Source organism: Stegostoma tigrinum, chromosome 6 (genome assembly GCF_030684315.1).
Source record: "Stegostoma tigrinum isolate sSteTig4 chromosome 6, sSteTig4.hap1, whole genome shotgun sequence".
Taxonomy (NCBI): domain Eukaryota; kingdom Metazoa; phylum Chordata; class Chondrichthyes; order Orectolobiformes; family Stegostomatidae; genus Stegostoma; species Stegostoma tigrinum.
Window position 1 is genome coordinate 74,600,545 of NC_081359.1, and position 20,108 is coordinate 74,620,652.

Here is a 20,108-nt window from a genome sequence, read left to right on the forward strand (position 1 = left end):
AGTGGCAGAAAGGGTTTAAGAACAAAATGACCGAGCCCTGATCCTATTTCTTATTATCTTACAGCCACAACTGCTACTGGCTGTACAGGAATTATAGAACTGCCAGCCAATTAGGCTAGTTGGCAGTTCTCCAAGGTGGGAATGCCATCCGGGTGAAGCACTGAGGTCCTCCTACAGCTAGCAAGTGTTCCTCGGAACCTTGAGTAGCTGCCTGGCCACTGTGATCGGTGAAGATACATTCCGCACTCATTCTTTACATTGAAATGTATGAAAGCCCTTCATCTGAAAATTTCTGCACCTGGTATTTGCTACTATTGGTTGCAGTTAGCCTACGTCTATTTAAGGAGAAATTAGATAAGCATAAGATGGAAAGAACTAAAAGAATGCATTATTGGAATGAGCTATCATAAATTAAGCCCAGAGATAATAGGAAATGCAGATGCTGGAGAATCTGAGACAGCAAGGTGTAGAGCTGAGTGAACGCAGCAGGCCAAGCAGCATCGTAGGAGCAGGAAAACTGACGTTTCAGGTCTAGACCCTTCATCAGAAAATCTGATGAAGGTTTTCTGACGAAGGGTCTAGGCCCGAAACGTCAGCTTCCCTGTTCCTAAGATGCTGCTTGGCCTGCTGTGTTGATCTAGCTCTATACCTTGTTATATAAGTTAAGCCCAAGAGGGTTTATGAAGTATAACTAGAGAAAGATGTAACTCTAAGTTTGGGGCTTAAGGGAGCTTTAGAGGAAAGTTGACGGCAGGACAAGAGGCATGGAAATAAGCAGCAGAACTAGATGAATAGATAACTTCAATTTCAGTGTTAATATAGTCCATGAACTGCTCATATTTGTTGAAGCTACCTTTGGGAGAGGCCCTAGAGAGGCATTTAAGAATACTGTAGTTGTGATGAGAAAGTGGGTTACCGTTCTATTCAAGTATGATCCTGGAATAATAGTACCAGACAACAGAATGCAAAGGCTATGATGTTCACTGGCCATATCTGGAGATGAATGACTAAACTAATGGCCTATTCATAAACATTCATATCAGCAATCCCTCAAACTATTGAGCAGAAATGAAGCTTGTGCCAGACAAAAGACTAAGGTGGGCACAGTAATGCTTTTTGGGACCATCAAAGATATAGTTTCAGGTGTAATTCAGTAGGTTGGTAGTTGCAGAAATGTCATGGTGATTAGAAGGCCAAAGCTTTAAAAAGTTAGGAATTTGAAGATACAGCTTTAAGAGATTGAGAGAGAGTTTTAATCATGCTGGACAGAAGTGGAAATATGGTTGCGATGAAAAGGGGGAATGTGGTGAAGAACAATATAAGGACCTACTCAGAGATTGTCTAATCAATCATTGATACAATGGAAGGCATGAGGTCAAGGTCGAGGGAATAGATATGTAAGTGTATGAGGGAGTTTATTTGGCATTTGTGCATAAACAGACAATGTAGTACTGGTGAAAACTCAATTCAGCATGGAATAGCCTCAGCTATTGGAATCTGCCTGAATTATAAATATTGAGTTCTGAGTAAGGGTCACAGGACTCAAAATGTTAACTCTGTTCTCTCTCCACAGAAGCTGCTAGATCTGCTGCATTTATCCAGCAATTTCTGTTTTGCTTGTTTCAGATCCCTAACATCTGCAGTTTTTCATTTTATTTTAGATATAGAGGGCTTTTTGTAGTTTGAATCCAAAGCAAATGGATGACTATGATGACATGAGTTTTGATAAGTTTATCACCGAAGATTGTGGGCTTTCTCTGCTGACTTGCAGTTGGACAGTATAACAAGAATACCAGAATGAAGACTGCAATCGGTAGTGATTACATTATGATAGGAATGAAAACTATTAGAGATTTGAGAGAAAAGAATGACCGGAAGACTTTTACAGAGAAAAAACACAATCTTCTCAATTAGACATTCGGTTGAATAGCGATACATGGAGTAGAATGAAAAGTATTCTGAAGTGATTGCATACCACTAAGTGGAGTGTGAGTAAGTGAGAGTGTAGATGCAGGTTAGAAGTATAGCTGTAGTTTGAGAAGATAAATAAATTAAGAGTGGTTTTTTAAATAAAGGCAGTAATAGCTTTTGAAACCTTGGTAACAATGCCAGAAGATGGAAGAAATGTAGTCCATTATAGACTAAGAGGAGGATTGTATAATCATGAACTAGAACAAAGCCAGGTAAAAGAGCAAATAAAATAAAAGAAAAGCAAGAAAATTATGGGCCTTAATATGTCCCAAAATACTTTAAACGTAATGAAATATTTTCAAAGTTTAGACACTATTGTCATATAGAATATACAGAGCCAATTTGTTTACAGGCTCCCACAAATATCTGAAGTGAGTCTTGAAGTCACAAACTCCTATTTCAGGAAAGACCAAAGACTTGGTTTGTAGGCAAAGCTCCACTTGGAAAACGAGATTGCAATTAATAACTAAAAATTTATCATTCATGTTCGTGCAGCAGCCAACTTCATGGGAGGAAAACAAAATTGAGAACGAGCCTGTTCTTTAAATACAATAATTTGATTTAACTTAATTTCCTGGAGAAAGATTGAAGATGATGTTGATGCTTACAATGAAGGACACAATTTATAGTGGATGAGCTGCTTGTTGTACATTCGATCTGATTTTCCTTCAAACTAAGACAGAATTTCAACTTTGACAAGCATAGAAAACTTGGCAGCACCAGGCAGACTATCGCTGTACATTTCATCGCACTTCCTTTCCATGATTAGTAAATACTTATAACCGACCAAGCTACATATTGACTATTGATAAAGCACAGGGATTGACCACCATGTCCATCGTGGCTTCCCTGCCATCCAGAGAGGAGGGGAAAAATTAGAAAGTTCATTTGAAACAAGTCTCAAAATTTTTAAGCCTTGGAGGTGCCAGGAAGAGTAAAAATAACTCTTCAGACCATGTACAAAAGGGAAGTTGAGGCTAACTGTGTTCTGTATACATCCTGAAAACACACATTGCCTTCTCCTTTCCAGAACTTCTTTGGTGTCATTAGGTGGTGAACCTGACTCTCCAAAAACCATCAGCTGATGATTTATGCTAATTTCCAGTGGCAGCTGACACTAAAAATGTAGAGGCCTTCGGACCGTGAATTGGCTTGGCCGTGATCTGTTGAGATCAACTTTATGTCATTCGATCACCCAAAATCTGCTCCTTGTTAAAATTACTGAAGAAAACTCTACTTTTCCTCATACAGGTAACAAAAAATGCACCTCAAATTATATCACAGACTTTGCTTTTGCCAAGAAATCCACAGGAAGGCTAGAGCCACACCCAATGTCTCAACAGCATCCCATAGATTTTTTTACATCCTGGAAGCTGTCCACCCATTTCACAGTCCTGCTCTGGAGCACTTACTATTATTTCAACCTTTCTGTGGATTTACTTTTGAGATGTTTTCTCATCCATGTATCATATTTTTATAATTGCTTCCACCTATTAGCAAAGAATACTGAAAGCTCTGCGGTAAACTCTTCCAGGTTGTGCTAAGAGAAAAATGGGTCACTTTTATCTCTTGAGTGTTTGTCTGGATTCACTCCATGGGTAAATAAAAGCCAGGATTATTTCAACGTTTAAAATTAAATAATTAAAAGTAATTTCATTAATCAGGACATAATGTTCCAAGTAATAGTTTAAGGATTTTTGCATTTATATTGAAGTTCGTGACCGGAATTGTAATCTGAGCAAAACATCATTTAATTCAGATTTACCCATTGAGTGCATGCATTTGGCTAATAGTGAAAACATTAAATTATAATGAATCGATCCTGTTAAGCGCATGAAGTAAAATCAGGAATGCTAATTATATTTTCATTACAAAAGTTCCATTTGTTTACACCAATGTACAGCTCCCCACCCATGTTGAAACCTCCAAAACATAATTTTGGTTGGGTAGAAATAGGTTCAAAGTTTCAAATGTCAGATCTTCAAGGACTGTATCAAGAGTTGGATAACCTCTCAGCTTGGACTGGTAAGTGGGGAATAATAGTTGCACTAATTAAGACCCAAGCATTGAACAGAGAAACTAAACTATGTCCCTTGGCATTCAGTGGTGTGACCATCACCAAATCCTGCACTAGGCGCTATCATTGACCATCAAATGAACTGTAAAAGCCATATAGATTTATTTGGTGCCTATACATCTGCCAATGTGGTGTACTGTATCCACTGTACCCAGTGTGGCTTCCTCTACATTGGAGAAACCAAGCGGAGGCTTGGGGACCACTTTGCAGAACACCTCTGCTCGGCTCGCAATAAACAACTGCACCTCCCAGTGGCGAGCCATTTCAACTCCCAACTCCCCCTCCCGTTCCTCAGATGACATCTCCATCATGGGTCTCCTGCAGTGCCACAATGATGCCACCCGAAGGTTGCAGGAACAGCAACTCATATTCCGCTTGGAAACCCTGCAGTCCAATGGTGTCAATGTGGACTTCACAAGCTTTAAAATCTCCCCTTCCCCCACTGCAACCCAAAACCAGCCCAGCTCGCCCCCTCCCCCCACTGCATCCCAAAACCAGACCAGCTCATTCCCGCCTCCCTAGCCTGTTCTTCCTCTCACCTATCCCCTCCTCCCACCTCAAGCCACACCTCCATTTCCCACTTACTAACCTCATCCTGCCTCCTTGACCTGTCCGTCCTCCCCGGACTGACATATCCCCTCCTTACCTCCCCAGCTAAACTCTCCTCTCCATCTCTCTTCTCCTCTATCCATCTTCGGTCCGCCTCCCCATCTCTCCCTATTTATTCCAGAACCCTCTCCCCATCCCCGTCTCTGATGAAGGGTCTAGGCCCAAAACGTCAGCTTTTGTGCTCCTGAGATGCTGCTTGGCCTGCTGTGTTCATCCAGTTTCACACTTTGTTATCTTAGATTTACTTGCTTGTGGGATTGTGGGAAAGAAGGGTCTGAAGAAGGGTCCTGACTCAAAACAGCAACTTTCCTGCTCCTTTGAATGCTGCCTGGCCTGCTGTGTTCCTCCAGCTCCACTCTGTGTTATCTCTGGCCTAAACATTGATATCCACATCCTATGTATGAATAAAATGAAAACAACCCAAACCAGATTCCAACAGACAAACTTCTGACTTTAAGAGAGGATTCAATGTCCACCAGGAGATCATTAGTACTATAAATATGAGAACTAGGTTGCATTTCCAATCAAATTTTATCTTTAATTCTCGTAGATTGAGTTGTCCCAAGTTCTGGAAATGCAGCAACTACATTGAGGAGGTGACTTGGCAGTTCTGCGGGAGGCAGGGCCTTTACATCTACCTCTTGGGTCCTGTGCCGATAATGTTGCCTGATGAACCATGGGAATCCCAGTACTGGACCTTCCCATGAGGCCCGGGATCTCAAATCCACATGAGTTCTCTAACTGGAACCTTCCTCTCCTGTCTCTCAGACCCACCAGCTTCTGGATTCACCTCATCTAGGTCTCCAAGCCACCACCTTCCTCACCCAGGTACAGAACCATGATCCATTGCTTCCTTGCTGCACTACCACACCTTTGACACCAAATCCCCACCAGGCCTGACCTCCACTAAGCAAGGCCCTTGGCCCATCCTCAGAGGCTTCTGAAACACCATCACTCAGGCCCCTGTTCTCCCCTGTACTCTCTTTTTGCGGTCAGCACTTCCACCTACTTTAGTACTCTGATTCCTCCTCAGAGTTTCCTTGAAGGTACACCTTCCTTCAAAACATACTGATCCCTAACCCCCCCCAACATCTTGAACATCCCTGTTCTTTATCATCATCACTTCCATCAGCTGGAAGAGACTTAGTTGATTTTGCAGCTTTCACCTGTCAGCTCTCTGCCCAACAGGAAGCCAAGTCTGCCATCAGGTTAATCTTTAGGTAGAACCAATTAGCGATGAACCTACCCAACATGGTGGGGCTGTCTGGGAGTTGGGACAAGCCAACAGAGTAGAGTGTCCTAATTCTTCATTTCCACCACCTCCCTGGTAGCTTCCAGTGGATCAAATAATGAAAAAACAAGCAACTCCCAGAGGAGAGAACCAGCTTGACAGGGCTGCAAGAAGTTAGAGAAGGGACAGAGCTAAACAGATCAATATATTGCATTTTAATTGAAACTTCAGAATGGCTAAGAAATGGCAAGAAATAATCGTACGATAAAATTAACAGCTCCATTTAACCTAAAGGTCAGGCCATTAGCTATAAAAATTGCTTCTCAGTATAATTTTCCACCACCCTTCAGAGATCAATTCTCATACGTTAATGAAATGATAATTTTATAAAGGGCACAGACACCACAAAAATGTTGTTTTGCTGTCTCACTCTGCAAAAGAATTTAAATCCTATTCCTCACTCAGCTCAGACTAGCACTAAAGTCTCCTTTTCTAAAACAATATTTTTTGACAATTTGCATTTACTTGAAGACAAAAGCTTCTAAAGATTTTTTTTTTGGAAAATACCTCAAAAGTTGCCAATGATAACAGACTTTGCTTCTGATGGAATTCACTGAGCACGAGCCAGGAGACTAATATTAATTACATGGCATATTGGACCCTTCACTTCACAAGAACTTTAGAAAGTCTTTGATTAACTGGAAATCACCTTTTTATTAGAACAGACCTGTGTTCAAGTTTTATCGGAGGCTTGTTTGAGACAGCCACATTAGAGAAAGGTTTGGATATTTTTGAACCATTGTTTGGCTACTCGTTCTGCTTTTAATTTTAAGCAGTCAATGTTTACATAAGGAGTTACCTCTCATTGGGATTTTGTTTTGACAAAGAACAGAAGCTAGCATAATGTAGAGTTATCAAGAATAGGCAATTGACACAAAGACAAGCCATGCTTTCACCTTTTTTTTTCACTTGAGTCCATTTCGATGACAGCACTTTAGAAAACCATCTAACTACAGATCAGAGCCTTTTATCTATAACTAAGTCAGACATGAATAATGTTGTTTCCAAGAAATGGACCACATGATTTGTTATCATGCACAAATAAGAAAAAGAAAAATATTTAAATATTGATCAAATGCTTTAGCAACATGCAAGCAACTATCATGTGTCTCAATTGCTTTTATAATTTGTTTTCTAGAAAGAATTACATTTATTTGTACAATTAACCTGTATATTGCCAAATAACCCAGTGTATCTGTTCCTGAAACCCTCATCTATGACTTAGTTATGCCTGCAGACTTAATCATTCTTGCTCAGCTTAACATCTATTCTCCTTTAGGGTGAACGTATCCAAAAGTCTACCATCTGTATTCTGGCTCATGCCAAGACCAACTCACCCATTCCCTTGTGAACATTGGCCTACAATGGTTGCTGACTTAAATGCCTCGATTTTAAAGTTCTCCTGTTTGTTTCCCAGTCATCCATGGGCTTCTGTCTCTCTATATTTGTAAATTGTACCAGCTCAAAAAACACCCTGAGACTTCTGTTCTCACTGAATTCTGGTCTGTTGCATATCCTTGATGTCAATTACGTCAAAATTTGGAACTTTGCTCTCCCCAGCTCAGACCTAATGCTGAAATCTCCTATCTAAACTTTTTAATCTCTTTACTCTTATTTCTCTAAGTAATACATTCTTTAAAACCTGTGATGATGGGAACTGCAGATGCTGGAGAATCCAAGATAACAAAGTGTGAAGCTAGATGAACACAGCAGGCCAAGCAGCATCTCAGGAGCACAAAAGCTGACAAAGCTCTCTGATGAAGGATCTAGGCCCGAAACGTCAGCTTTTGTGCTCGCTGAGATGCTGCTTGGCCTGCTGTGTTCATCCAGCTTCACACTTTGTTATCTTGCGTTCTTTAAAACCTGCCGATTTGGTTGTTCAGTGATATCTCCTGAGTGAGTCAGTTTGCTGTGTAAATGTTGAATAGTGTTCCTGGCTTATGGAGGCTGAAGTTCTATCCATGTTACCTTTTAAATATGGCAGCTAGAGGCTGGAGCTGAGAATACAAGGGTGGAATTAAATGTCATCCCTGGCTGCCACTAAAAGGTGGCAATTCACTCCAGCATGAATATGTAATAAGCTGAAAAGAATGCAATCAGACAGGAAAACCAAACACTGAGTGCAAGTCCCTCTGCTTTACAACCCTTCTGTACACGTCATTTTAAAAAATAAAATGCCACGCATAGCCACTGAACTAAAAGCTTCCTTCCTGTGAGGAGATTATTTTGTAACATTTACTTTCTCAGGAAATGGCCAAATGAACAGTAAATCTAATCTCAAGCGCCCGATTGGTTCCCATATGATGTGTCCCACTTGACACAATCAAATCCAGAAGATGAATAAGTGTCTCTTTCCACTCTTGAGATTGGTCATAATCGAGTTTGAATTTTTAAAAAAGGTGTGAGTTCTAAATGCATTGTATACCTGACCATGTCAAAATTACCAAGAAATAAGCCAGTTTTGAATGAACAAATATCGAAGTTAGTTTCATTGTAAAGTTCACTCAAGCAAAATACCGTAAAAATCCAGGGAGGTGGGGTCAGAAAAAGATTAATGTTCATAAGTCGAAAGAATTGTATGTCTTTGTGATAACAATGTGTAGACCTGGATGGACACAGCAGACCAAGCAACATCAGAGGAGCAGGAAGAAGGGTCTAGGCCTGAAACATATCTTTCCTGCTCCTCTGATGCTGCTTGACCTGCTGCGCTCATCCAATTCTATACCTTGTTATATCAGATTCTCCAGCATCTGCAGTTCCTACTACCTTTGAAACAATTTTAATCCCACTGCGAAGCCTCTTCTAAGGATGCCTACCTTGAAGAAGTTACCCTCTGAAGAAGTGTTTAGACCCAAAATGTCAGTATTCCTGCTCCTCTGACGCTGCTTGACCTGCTGTGTTCATTTAGCTCTACACCTTGTTATCTCAGATTCTCCAGCATTTGCAATTCCTACTGTCAATTTGTATGTCTTTGTGGTCCTTCGGTTATCTCGAGGTCCTTGGGTTTTGCAGCCAGTTGTTATTCTGGAGACAGTTGCTTTCAAAATGTCCTTTTCAACCTGTCCTTTTCCAGAGTTGGTGCTGTGTATGGCACATGAAGTTCCTTTCATTCTTACAAATCCTACTCCTGTGATATATTCTGATTTGTAACAGAGATAAAGAGCTGCTGTTACGATTATGTATTGCAGGCATTCATGATTTTACTTCTGATTCTGTTAACATAGAAGCATACAAAGTTAGCTGTAGATAACAAAGTATGGAGCTGGATGAACACAGCAGGCCAAGCAGCATCTCATGAGCACAAAAGCTGACGTTTCGGGCCTAGACCCTTCATCTGTAGGTGGTTTAGTGGTAATGTCCCTCTGTCTGGGCTAGAAGGTCCAACCTGCTAAGAGATATTTCATGACATGGGCAAACAGGTTAATTAAAATATCGATAATGTTAATTCTTCAATCGTGTTTCAATTATGTGATATCAATCGACTGGCATACCATGGGGATAATGTATTTTAAGTAAAGAATCTTGACATTATCAAAGCCATTGAGATATAATTGAAAGAGATAGGGAAGTCTTCAGTACCCTTTTTCACATAATCAATTTTAGTACATATCCTTTGCCTCTGGCATTTTCTGCAGATACGTGATCTGATGCTTATTGTCCTTAGATTATTTTCCCCCAAGAGTTCAAACAATGGCAGGTGTAAAGTTTCTTGGCAGGGGGGTAGTGTGGGGTGGGGAAAAATACGTTCTCTTTACTCAAATACATTCCCTTTCTCTTAGCCAGCTTTGTAGGTTGGGTGAGTTCTGTAGCCATTTTATAACTTAGTGTCCTGGTTCATTTACAGTTTTCCCTTTGAAAACAAAATTTCCAGGTTTTAAATCAGTCAATAGAATAAAACAGTTAATAGTTTGCATATTAAAACTTTGTGAAAAGAAGTCTTTCTCAAACTGCTGATTCAATCTAATCTTAAATAAGAACACAATCTCTATTACAATGAGAATTTAGGAGGTGCCTACTTAGATTTAACTCCATATTTTTATGGAGGAAAGATAAAAAGACTGAAGCACTATCTTATGCGCCCTAGATAACACGGTGAGGAACTAGAGGTACGCAGCAGGCCAGGCAGCATCAAAGGAGTAGGAAAGCTGACATTTCAGGCCGAGACCCTCCTTCACCTCCACACTGTGTTATCTATAACTCCAGCATCGGCAGTTCTTACTATCTCTGAGTGAGTTATGCACCCTCGCTGTGTGATGGGTGGTACTACCTTGGTCAGGGAGCTGAAAGATAACCGTTCTCTAAGCTAAGGATGGTGCAAATACTGGATCAACATATCGATTAGAAGGAAACAAAGAGGTCAAAATATCATAACACAAGGTGTCCTAATACAATCAAACTTTACTTAAACTCACAGTTCTGTTCTCCTTTTGTCTGAGTTTCAACTGTAATTAGTTTTTCCCACCATTATTATCCTGCCTGTCTATTTCTTTCTTTATTGCACATTGTCACCGTAAACTGCTCTTTTCCTAAATTTTGTTTTACTCTTTCTCACAACAATGTTTCATTTTTAATGTTCTTCACTTGATCTTTTCTCTATCTTGGTTTTATTTGACCATTCTTTTTCTCATTTCCACTCTGTTTTTCTGTGTTTCATAATTGGTTCTTATCTCTCTTTTCCATTTCTCATCCATCACAATGTTTCTCTATTTCATTTCTCCCCCATCCATAACCCCTTAGTGTCATTCCTCTGTGTCATTCCGAGCTCTCTTTCCACAGCCTCGTGTCATATTACTGACAGGCACGAGCCTATCTCTGCCAGGATTACAGCTGCTGGCCAGGCTCCTACTGCTGCTGAATATTACTTTATATGGGGTTAAAACGTTTCCCTTTATTTTAAATATTCCAAAAATGACATAAATCCTCCAAAATCAATACCAATGCTCTGGATGTTGAGGGGCTCTATCTGGTGGAAATTGAAATGCTAGGCTCTCAAAACAAAAACTCAGCACAGAACGTAGTATCCTGCTCCCAATTCACAACCATCACAACACCAATTTCCTGACAACATTCACCAGGGCAAACCAGGATCCCAACTATTTCAGCAAAGAAACTGTTGGGCTTTTATATGTTCTTCACCAGTCAGGCCCCTGTCCGCATTCTGAGGAAGGGTTACTCGACTCGAAACATTAACTCTGATTTTCCTCCACAGAAGCTGCCAGACCTGCTCAGCTTTTCCAGCAACTTCTGTTTTTGTCCCTGTGGGCATTAGTTTAGTGCCAATGGTAGCAAGATAAGATATTTAAAAAAGGAGAATTTTTGAAATACTTCATATCTGATGTCAGAGTAGATGTTACTGAGAAATTCTCTGGAAGCTACTTCTTCTGATGAACTCCTCCATGCGCCTCTACATCCAAAGCATCAAGGTTCCTCAGAAATGTCCAAGCGCATGCCTTTGATTTTGTCTGCCTCAGGAATGCCTTCTTGATTGTGACAGACACCGCAAGTTAACACAATGTATGCAAGTACTTCGGAATAGATGGCAGATGTTCTCCAAATGTATAAAGACACTGACAGCAACCCGTTACGATTTCTCTCTGTTACCTCCATTGCAGGAGCTCTTCAGCTGTTGTTTTTCTAAGATACAGAGGAATGGTGATACATGGGTACGGGGGTTACATTCGCCACACCTTCCACCCCTAACCGTCTGCTAACCTCGAAGAGGGAAGGCAAGGGTCCTGAGGAGAGATGTAATTTGGCAATTCCTACGGAATCTCACAATCACACATGCAGATTTATTGTAACTAATCACACTGACCAGTATTTAAGTGTTTCTGAAAACTTTTCGAGACTGGATTAAATGAGCCCTGGCTCTGATTGCATCACCTGCACAGCATTGTAATCTTAAAAGAATTGTTTAATTAAGAAGAGATAGTAAGAACTATTGGAGTTCCGATGCTGGAGTTAGAGAATACACAGTGTGGAGCAGGAGGAGCACAGCAGGCCAGGAAGCATCAGCGGAGCAGGAAAGCCAGGACCACTTGAAATGTCAACTTTCCTGCTCCTCTGATGCAGTTCAATTAAGAAGCTGCTTCCATGGTCACCATTCAGTGAAGGACGGTAAGTGAGTTCCTGAGGTGAGATACCTAACCTGAGAACCCAACACATGCTGGGTGGTCAGCAGCAACCCAGGGATGGGGGCTTGGGGGTTGATGCGGGAGGAGGTAAGTAAGTAAGTGTCCTTGAGGCAGGCAGATTGCAAGGCTGCCTCAAAATGGAGGCACTCTCGGTCAGGATTTCGAAAATAAAATATTCACTTGGGACAGCTACTATTAAGCCTTCCGTGGTAAGACCGCTATGACTGTGATTGTGGCCCTCTGGTCACACTGGCTTCCTGCTGTGTGATTGGAATGGACATGCCAATGGTACTTCAATGTGGCCCATGGGCTGCATCTATTTACCTGCTGGGCATCGGCCTCATTAGGGCACCAAGTGGCCCCCTTGGTGGGTCTAATTGGTCACCGGTTGCTACCGGTTAGGTACCCACTGCAACAATGACCCTGCCTCCATCAAGATTGCTCAGAGGTGGGAATGCATCAGGTAGCCGATACAATAATGCCTAAGTCTCCTCACAGTCCTATGCATGAGGTGGGGGAAGAGTCTGCCAATAAAACAGGGTGCATGTGTCAAGTGGAAGCCTGTTCTGTTTGAAAAAGTGAGAGGGTTTACTACAGGAGATCATACTCTCTTTAAGAGAGAGACTGTTGCACACTAACCTTTGGACAGCAGCAGGCTGGACTGAACTTTGTGGCTCGTTTCCATTTGCTACCTTCCCCCAAGCTCCACCCAATTAAAACAGCCCTGTAGCTAAGATTGAAACTATTTTATCACAAATTGGAAATGATGCCTGGAAACATCCTGATCTGACTGACTCAGTTTAACAGGAGAACTTACAAGAAAGCTCTACTCAGTATATTAATAGCTTCTAGTTGAAGAAAATGTATGATTCATAAAGTCTTTTGCATTATTAGGACTGCTTTGTAAAATGCCCTTTGGAGAAAGTAACAAACAGGGATGTTCCAGGTAATAGTGCTCGACAAAAAAACTTTTCCTCAAATTTTGTCCAATTTCCTCCAATTTTTAGTTCATCTAAAGTTTTGAACATAATGGTAGATTGCTAGCTGTATCTGCATGATATATTACAGTTTAGATAGCATAGTCTCATAAAGTGGCTGGTAGCAAATTTAGCCAAGGATTTTGTGGAACGTAGAGTGATGGGAAAATTGATAACATTTTCTAGTCCATTTGGCAGATAATTCCAGACATAAGTAGTATGTCTTCAACATAACAAAGTGTGAAGCTGGATGAACACAGCAGGCCAAACAGCAGCTCAGGAGCACAAAAGCTGACGTTTCGGGCCTAGACCCTTCATCAGAGAGGGGGATGGGGAGAGGGTTCTGAAATAAGTAGGAAGAGAGGGGGAGGCGGACCGAAGATGGATAGAGGAGAAGATCGGTGGAGAGGAGAGTATAGGTGGGGAGGTAAGGAGGGGATAGGTCAGTCCGGGGAGGACGGACAGTTCAAGGAGGCGGGATGAGGTTAATAGGTAGGAAATGGAGGTGTGGCTTGAGGTGGGAGGAGGGGATAGGTGAGAGGAAGAACAGGTTAGGGAGGCGGGGATGAGCTGGGCTGGTTTTGGGATGCAGTGGGGGGAGGGGACGAGCTGGGCTGGTTTTTGGATGCAGTGGGGGAAGGGGAGATTTTGAAGCTTGTGAAGTCCACATTGATAGCATTGGGCTGCAGGGTTCCCAAGCGGAATATGACATGCTGTTCCTGCAACCTTTGGGTGGCATCATTATGGTGCTGCAGGAGGCCCAGGATGGACATGCTGTCTAAGGAATGGGAGAGGGAGTTAAAATAGTTCGCGACTGGGAGCTGCGTTGTTTGTTGTGAACCGAGCGGAGGTGTTCTGCAAAGCGATCCCCAAGCCTCCGCTTGGTTTCCCCAATGTAGAGGAAGCCACAACGGGTACAGTGGATGCAGTATACCACATTGGCAGATGTGCAGGTGAACATCTGCTTGATATGGAATGTCCTCAACAGTTTTTTTCTCTGATGCCACTGCTGTGCACAAATGTAGATGAGAATATAATAAAAAGAGGACTGACACAATGGAACAGATGGATGCCAAGTGTCTTTACAGGAAAGCTAGCAAGAAATTGGAAGGATGACTGCTAGTTAAAAAAAAGAACCAAGTTGACAGAAACAAAGGAAAATCTGACAGTAAGGGCAGAATTTTACATTGTTTTGGCAAAGTCTGTGTCACACTATGTCTTTTGGAGCATTCATTACAGTAAGACCTGGCATGTTCCCTCATCATATCTTACCAAATGCACTCCATTAATTACCTAGCCCACTCCTATGGTATCACTCATGTCTGATTCAGTCCCAATTACCACACTCTATTCCTGGAATAACTCACCATTCAGTGGATATCTTCCCGAGGACGTTTTAATTTAAGTCTGCACCATCTTTGAAAGGTGCCTGTGGAACTTGCAATCTGCCCTGCTTATTGGCAGAATCTAAATATGTCAGAGGAGGGGAGGATGGCACTACGGTTCTCTGACAGGGACTTGAAAGTGTTGCTAAGGAGGGTGGGGTTGGGCTATTAAGGGAGGGAGTCCTTTTCCTGGAGTGCCAGCAGGGAGGTTGCATGGCATCAGCTTAGTCCGAGGTTGTACCCAGGTCTGTACCATCTTCACACTGTATAGGAATGGCCAATAGTGTCTTAAGGTCATTGACCTTCTCCACTGAGCAAAATGTACCCCAACACAGATTCCTCAGATGTTGCCAGGCCTGCTGAGCTTTTCCAGCAACTTCTGTTTTTATTCCTGATATACAGCATCTGCAGTTCTTTCATTTTTTACAGGTTCCTCAGAAGTGTCCACTCGGGACAATGCAGAGGTGGCTGGTCTCTGCGTCTCCAGCCTGCTTAATCCCCTCGAGCCTTTAGAAGTTCATTCCAGGGTGTGCCGCTGTTGTACAGTGGATACATGCTGCATTCATCATTAAATAGGGCAGCTTCAGAAAACTAGTGCTCAACTCAGTGTACAGTGACCAGGCATGCTAGTATTTTGTTGGATATCCACAGAGTGGTGAGTAGTTCTGGCAACAGTGTCTGGTGAGATTGGGGTAGAATTGAATGTGAGTCTTGTCATGGGCAGGTTAGGTAGTTAATGTCAAATCTAGTCAGAAATCTCACTAAACCTTGCATTAGAAACTGCTTCAAAAAACCCAACACAACTTGTACTTGGCTGTAGAAATTGTAAGACTCAGCTCTTTCTGTTCCCATCAGTGAGGTCGACCTTCCCACTTCTGCAGACAGATTGTAAGTAGGACTATCCTTTGAGAAAGATGTCTCTTGCAGGTCACAGAATAACTGCAACAATTCTCAGTATAGTGAACTATGAATTTTGCTCTTTCAGTTCTCAACAGTTAATAGTGAAAATGCTGCTTGACAAACCTTGATTCTGTTGTTGACAAAGAAAAGACTTCAAGCACATTTTTCAGTGGGTAGGTTTTGTTTAGGCTGGACTTACTAACCAGTAACATTGAGGACATATCAGATTTCTGGCATTTTTCCATGCATATCCCTATTAATGTCTTAGTTCCATGATTAAGACTGCCATTTAGACATGCAGAAATTTAAAAGCACAGAAAGGCCAAGTTTACTTCTGTTCTTATATATTATATCATTAATAAAGCAATACAATTAATGCTTAACTGCTGATCACATCTCTGTGCTGACATTATTGCATGTTGCATATACATAGTTGGTGGATTGAAGACACTAAAATGACTCTGTTACATCGAGTGAGTGGCTGCAGTTGGTGGTGGGTATCAGATGCCAGAATGTCACTGTCATAATGCCATGTAATTGTCCTAAGGGCACAGTGCCTGTGAAGTCTGGAATTGCTGCCATTAGCTAACACTCCAGTTAATTGAAGGAAGAATGAGAACCCTTTTCTGATGATTTGCACGAGGACACAAATTGTGTCTCTCTATTCAGATAACACCTTAGTGCACAGATAGGACAAGGAGATCTAGTCCTGATATAGTTATCACAACTTAGCTGCGTAGTATCACCCTGTAATGTGCTTTCACTTATTACAGATGGCTAAGTATCATTTATCATCAATGTGTGGACATTCTCTGGTGTATCCTCAGCATCGATGTCATGATCCCATGTGATGGGTGTCTGGTGATTTGCAGTTCAGATGCATTGTTTATTTCATCACAGAATTTAGCCGTTGCTCATTACAATGTTATATGACCTCAGCTGGATACAACAACTTAGTACTCTTCCAAGAACCCATGTGCATACTTGAAAACCTGAACTCTGATGCTTTGGCCTGGTTCCAGTTGGGATAGCTGTTAGCTTATTCACTGATCACATTCTTGTACCATTTTCTACCTTTATTGCAAATAATTCATCATGCATCTGTTTTTGGATGGTAAGAATGTGGGGAGGAAGATCTGTGTAAATTTGCCTTCCAAACACGAGAGAAGCTGCAGAGGGTAAACCACAGCCGAGAAAAGTAGCACATAGATTTAACCCGCTATCTGAATATCCTGGCAAGTTGCTTTACGTTCAATAATCATGGATTTTACAACATAAATGGTGCATTCTGAGAGACTGTTTCACTCAGGCTATTGAAGAGAAGAGATAAAATGTTCAATACCCCATTTCCTAAGCACAATTTGCAATAATTTACTGTGGCCTATTGTTAACCAAATTTGTTGAAGTACATCAAACATATTGAATATGACATTAGTATCTCAACAACCGTTGCATTAGTGGAATCTTCAATTTGTCACACAAAAGGGAATTTAGTAAAATAGTCAGTCACCAGAATGTAATCCTATCTGTGTAAGTGTAAAAGATCAGTCACAACCTGCTTAATGGCTCAGAAGGAATCTCATGTGAAATGAAAGTCTCTCTTGATTGTTGCACCTGATGCAATTGACATGGTTCACACAACATGATAAGTTGATTAATTCCCATTGATGCTGACCCACTACATGGTCTTGCATACCAATTTCTTCATTACACATATGTAACCTATATGTTTGGCTGAGCAAGCATTGATGTATACTCTGCATAATTGCAACATCTTCTCCTTTGGATATTACTTTCTTAGATTGCCCCCGCTCATATCTGACAGAACATTCTAGCTCAGGGACCAGTTGGATTCATTCAGACCATCTGTTGAAGATGATCTCTTTCAGTTACTGCATCCATTATACAAATGCATGGAATGTCAGACCCATTCTAAACTACTGGCTTATTATTTGGATTGGTTTCAGAAGTATATCTTACGTTAAATGTGTAAAAAGCTAAGTTTTGCACCAGCATTACTGGTAATTTTGGCATATTATGCACATTGTTCACTTTTTTAAGAGTATATTTTTGAAGAGATGTGATGTTTTCACCTTTTTCCATGTGGTTGTCGCATAAACCACATGTACTGTCTGACTGGAGTTTGCAAGCTGTAACATTGCGGTTTCCCCTCAGACTTTGTTGATATTTTTGCAGTCCATGGATGAACAGAACTTTAGAAGCTTCTTTGGCATTGATCCTTACTTGACTCTTCTTCACATTCTGCTGTGTTGCCTTTCAGTTTCTCTGGCTAATTGGATTTCTCACATATTTAATTAAAATGTTTCCTTGCAGAAACATTATAGCTTGCATATATTATGAAATGCTGGACATTGCCTTGATGGGTGGTACAAAGCACATCTCATACAAGATTTGCATGTTCTACCGACCTTTTTGAATAGTTATACCAGAGTCAAGAACTTGCAGATATTGCTGGCCTGCTACACAATCTGCAAATGTGCATATTTCTTTGGGCAGACTGTCAGTTTTATATTCTTTCTGCGTGTCCAGAAGATATTTTCTGAAGGATTTGATAGGCTTTGAGACCATAAACAGTTCCATAAGCCTTTCAGCTAAATTAGTTCCAGTGAAAGCACATTATGTAGCAGTATGTCAACATCTGCCTTTTAATTGGTAGATCATTTCAGCTGATTGTTGGCAAGATGACATCAGCTCAAGCCTATGTATCCTGAAATTGACTGGAACTTTAAGTTTATCTTCTAATATCTGAAAAAAAAACACTTTCATCAAGATCTTTGTGAGCATAATCAGAAATATCAGGGGATTATATTCTTAAACTTACAACACCCGAAGTGAGAATAAGTTGGACTTTCTTTCATTCTTTGTCAGTTATTTGCTGATGCATGAAGTAAAGACTAATTCTTCACTAAAAGTGAAGCGCTCACAGAATGCCAATGGATTTCGAGTTTATTATTAGATGTTTCTTTTCCATCTTTCTTTTGTGTAACTTTATGGCCTCAGAAAATGCCAGCATATAACATCTCTATTGCAATGTTGTCCTGTTTTCTTGTTTCTCTTTTCCTTTTATTATATGTTGCCATTCCCTTTAAAAGTTGCAATTGCATCTGTTTGTTGCTTGCAAACCTAAAATGAAGCAGTGATGACATTTGCATGCCTTGGTGAAATCAACCGCTTTCTGGGCTGGGATAAAGTCACTCTGGTATTCTTTTTGTCTGTTGTTGTTTCCTTTTCTTTATTTTTCTCTTTTTCTCTTTCTAATAAGGGTCCAGGCTGGAGAATGGGACAAGCTGGTTAGCTCTTCTGGGAGCTGGTACAGATATGATGGGTTAACTGGCCTCCTTCATAGAATCATCAAAGGATCATAGAATCCCCACGGTGTGGAAGCAGGCCCATCGGCCCAACAAGTCCATACTGACCCTCAGAGCATCCCACTCAGACTCATCACCTTATAATCCACCTAATCGATACATCTCTGAACACTATGGGCAATTTAGCATGGCCAATCCACCGAGCCTGCACATCTTTGGACTGTAGGAGGAAACCGAAGCACCCAGAGGAAACCCACGCAGACACTGGGAGAGTGTGCAAACTCCACACAGACAGTCACCCGAGGGTGGAATCGAACCTGGGTACCTGGCGCTGTGAGGCTGCAGTGCTAACCACTGAGCCATGCTGCTTGCACCCCCCCCACCCCCCCACCTTTGATACTGTAAAAGTCTATGATTCTAAATATCCAAGCTAAGGAAAGACAAAGATTCTGGAATTGCTCTGTTTGGAGAAGAGGAAGTGCCCTTGTTTGATTGGAATCATAGCAGCATAATCCTTGACATTGCAGTTGCTGGTTTGATTTTGATGCTTGGGATAAAGAGATGGATATCTGGCCAGGACTCGGAGTTACTGAGGCTTACTTCACCTGGGGTTTGTGTCTTTGATAACCTCCATGAACAACTTTAAACATTTTTATTGCCTTATGAAATAGCTGATCTGAACAGCTGCTCAGCTGTTCTTGGGGTCAGGCTCTGGCCTGTCAGAAGAAGCAAACTATTAATCCTAAATTCAGGAGAAAGGGTGATGCTCTATGTAGTGGAGAAAATGGCCTCTTCCCAAAAAAGTGCCGCTGCAGCTATTCACTTATTAGATTCTATCCAGGACATTTCATGGAAATGATCTGTGTATCTGTGTGTGGTCAACTGGTTGCAGCAGTTAATGAAATGCTGAGAAAGGAAACTAATGTCCTCTTTAAGTGGGGCTTCTTTTTTTAAAAAACGCTCCTGTTCCCTTTGATTTAATCCCACGGTTGTGTAGCCTACTAAAGCAAAGACCGGCACAGACTTGTTTATAATCCTTTCATAAGATGATTTAAAATTGTAAATACAGCTGGTTCTTTGGGCCCTAGATGTAATGATGACTTTAAAGGTAATTTTTTTTATGAAAGAGCACATCTTTAGATGAAATAGGATTATAGTGTTGTTCCTTAGAGTGTTCAGATAAGGAAAGGCTTTATATCAAAGAAAACAAAAATGTAGGAAAATCCCATTAAAGCAAATATTATTCATTTAAAAATACAGCTGTATATAATTTATTAAGACTGCAGGTGCAGATGTACCATCAAAGTAATCATTCCGATTTCACACTTTAATAATCCTTATTAGTCATATCAGTTTGTGAGAAATGTCGAGATAATCATCAGAAGGAAGGAAAGCAGTTTCCAATCAGCAAGGCAAAGCATGAATAAATAGATAA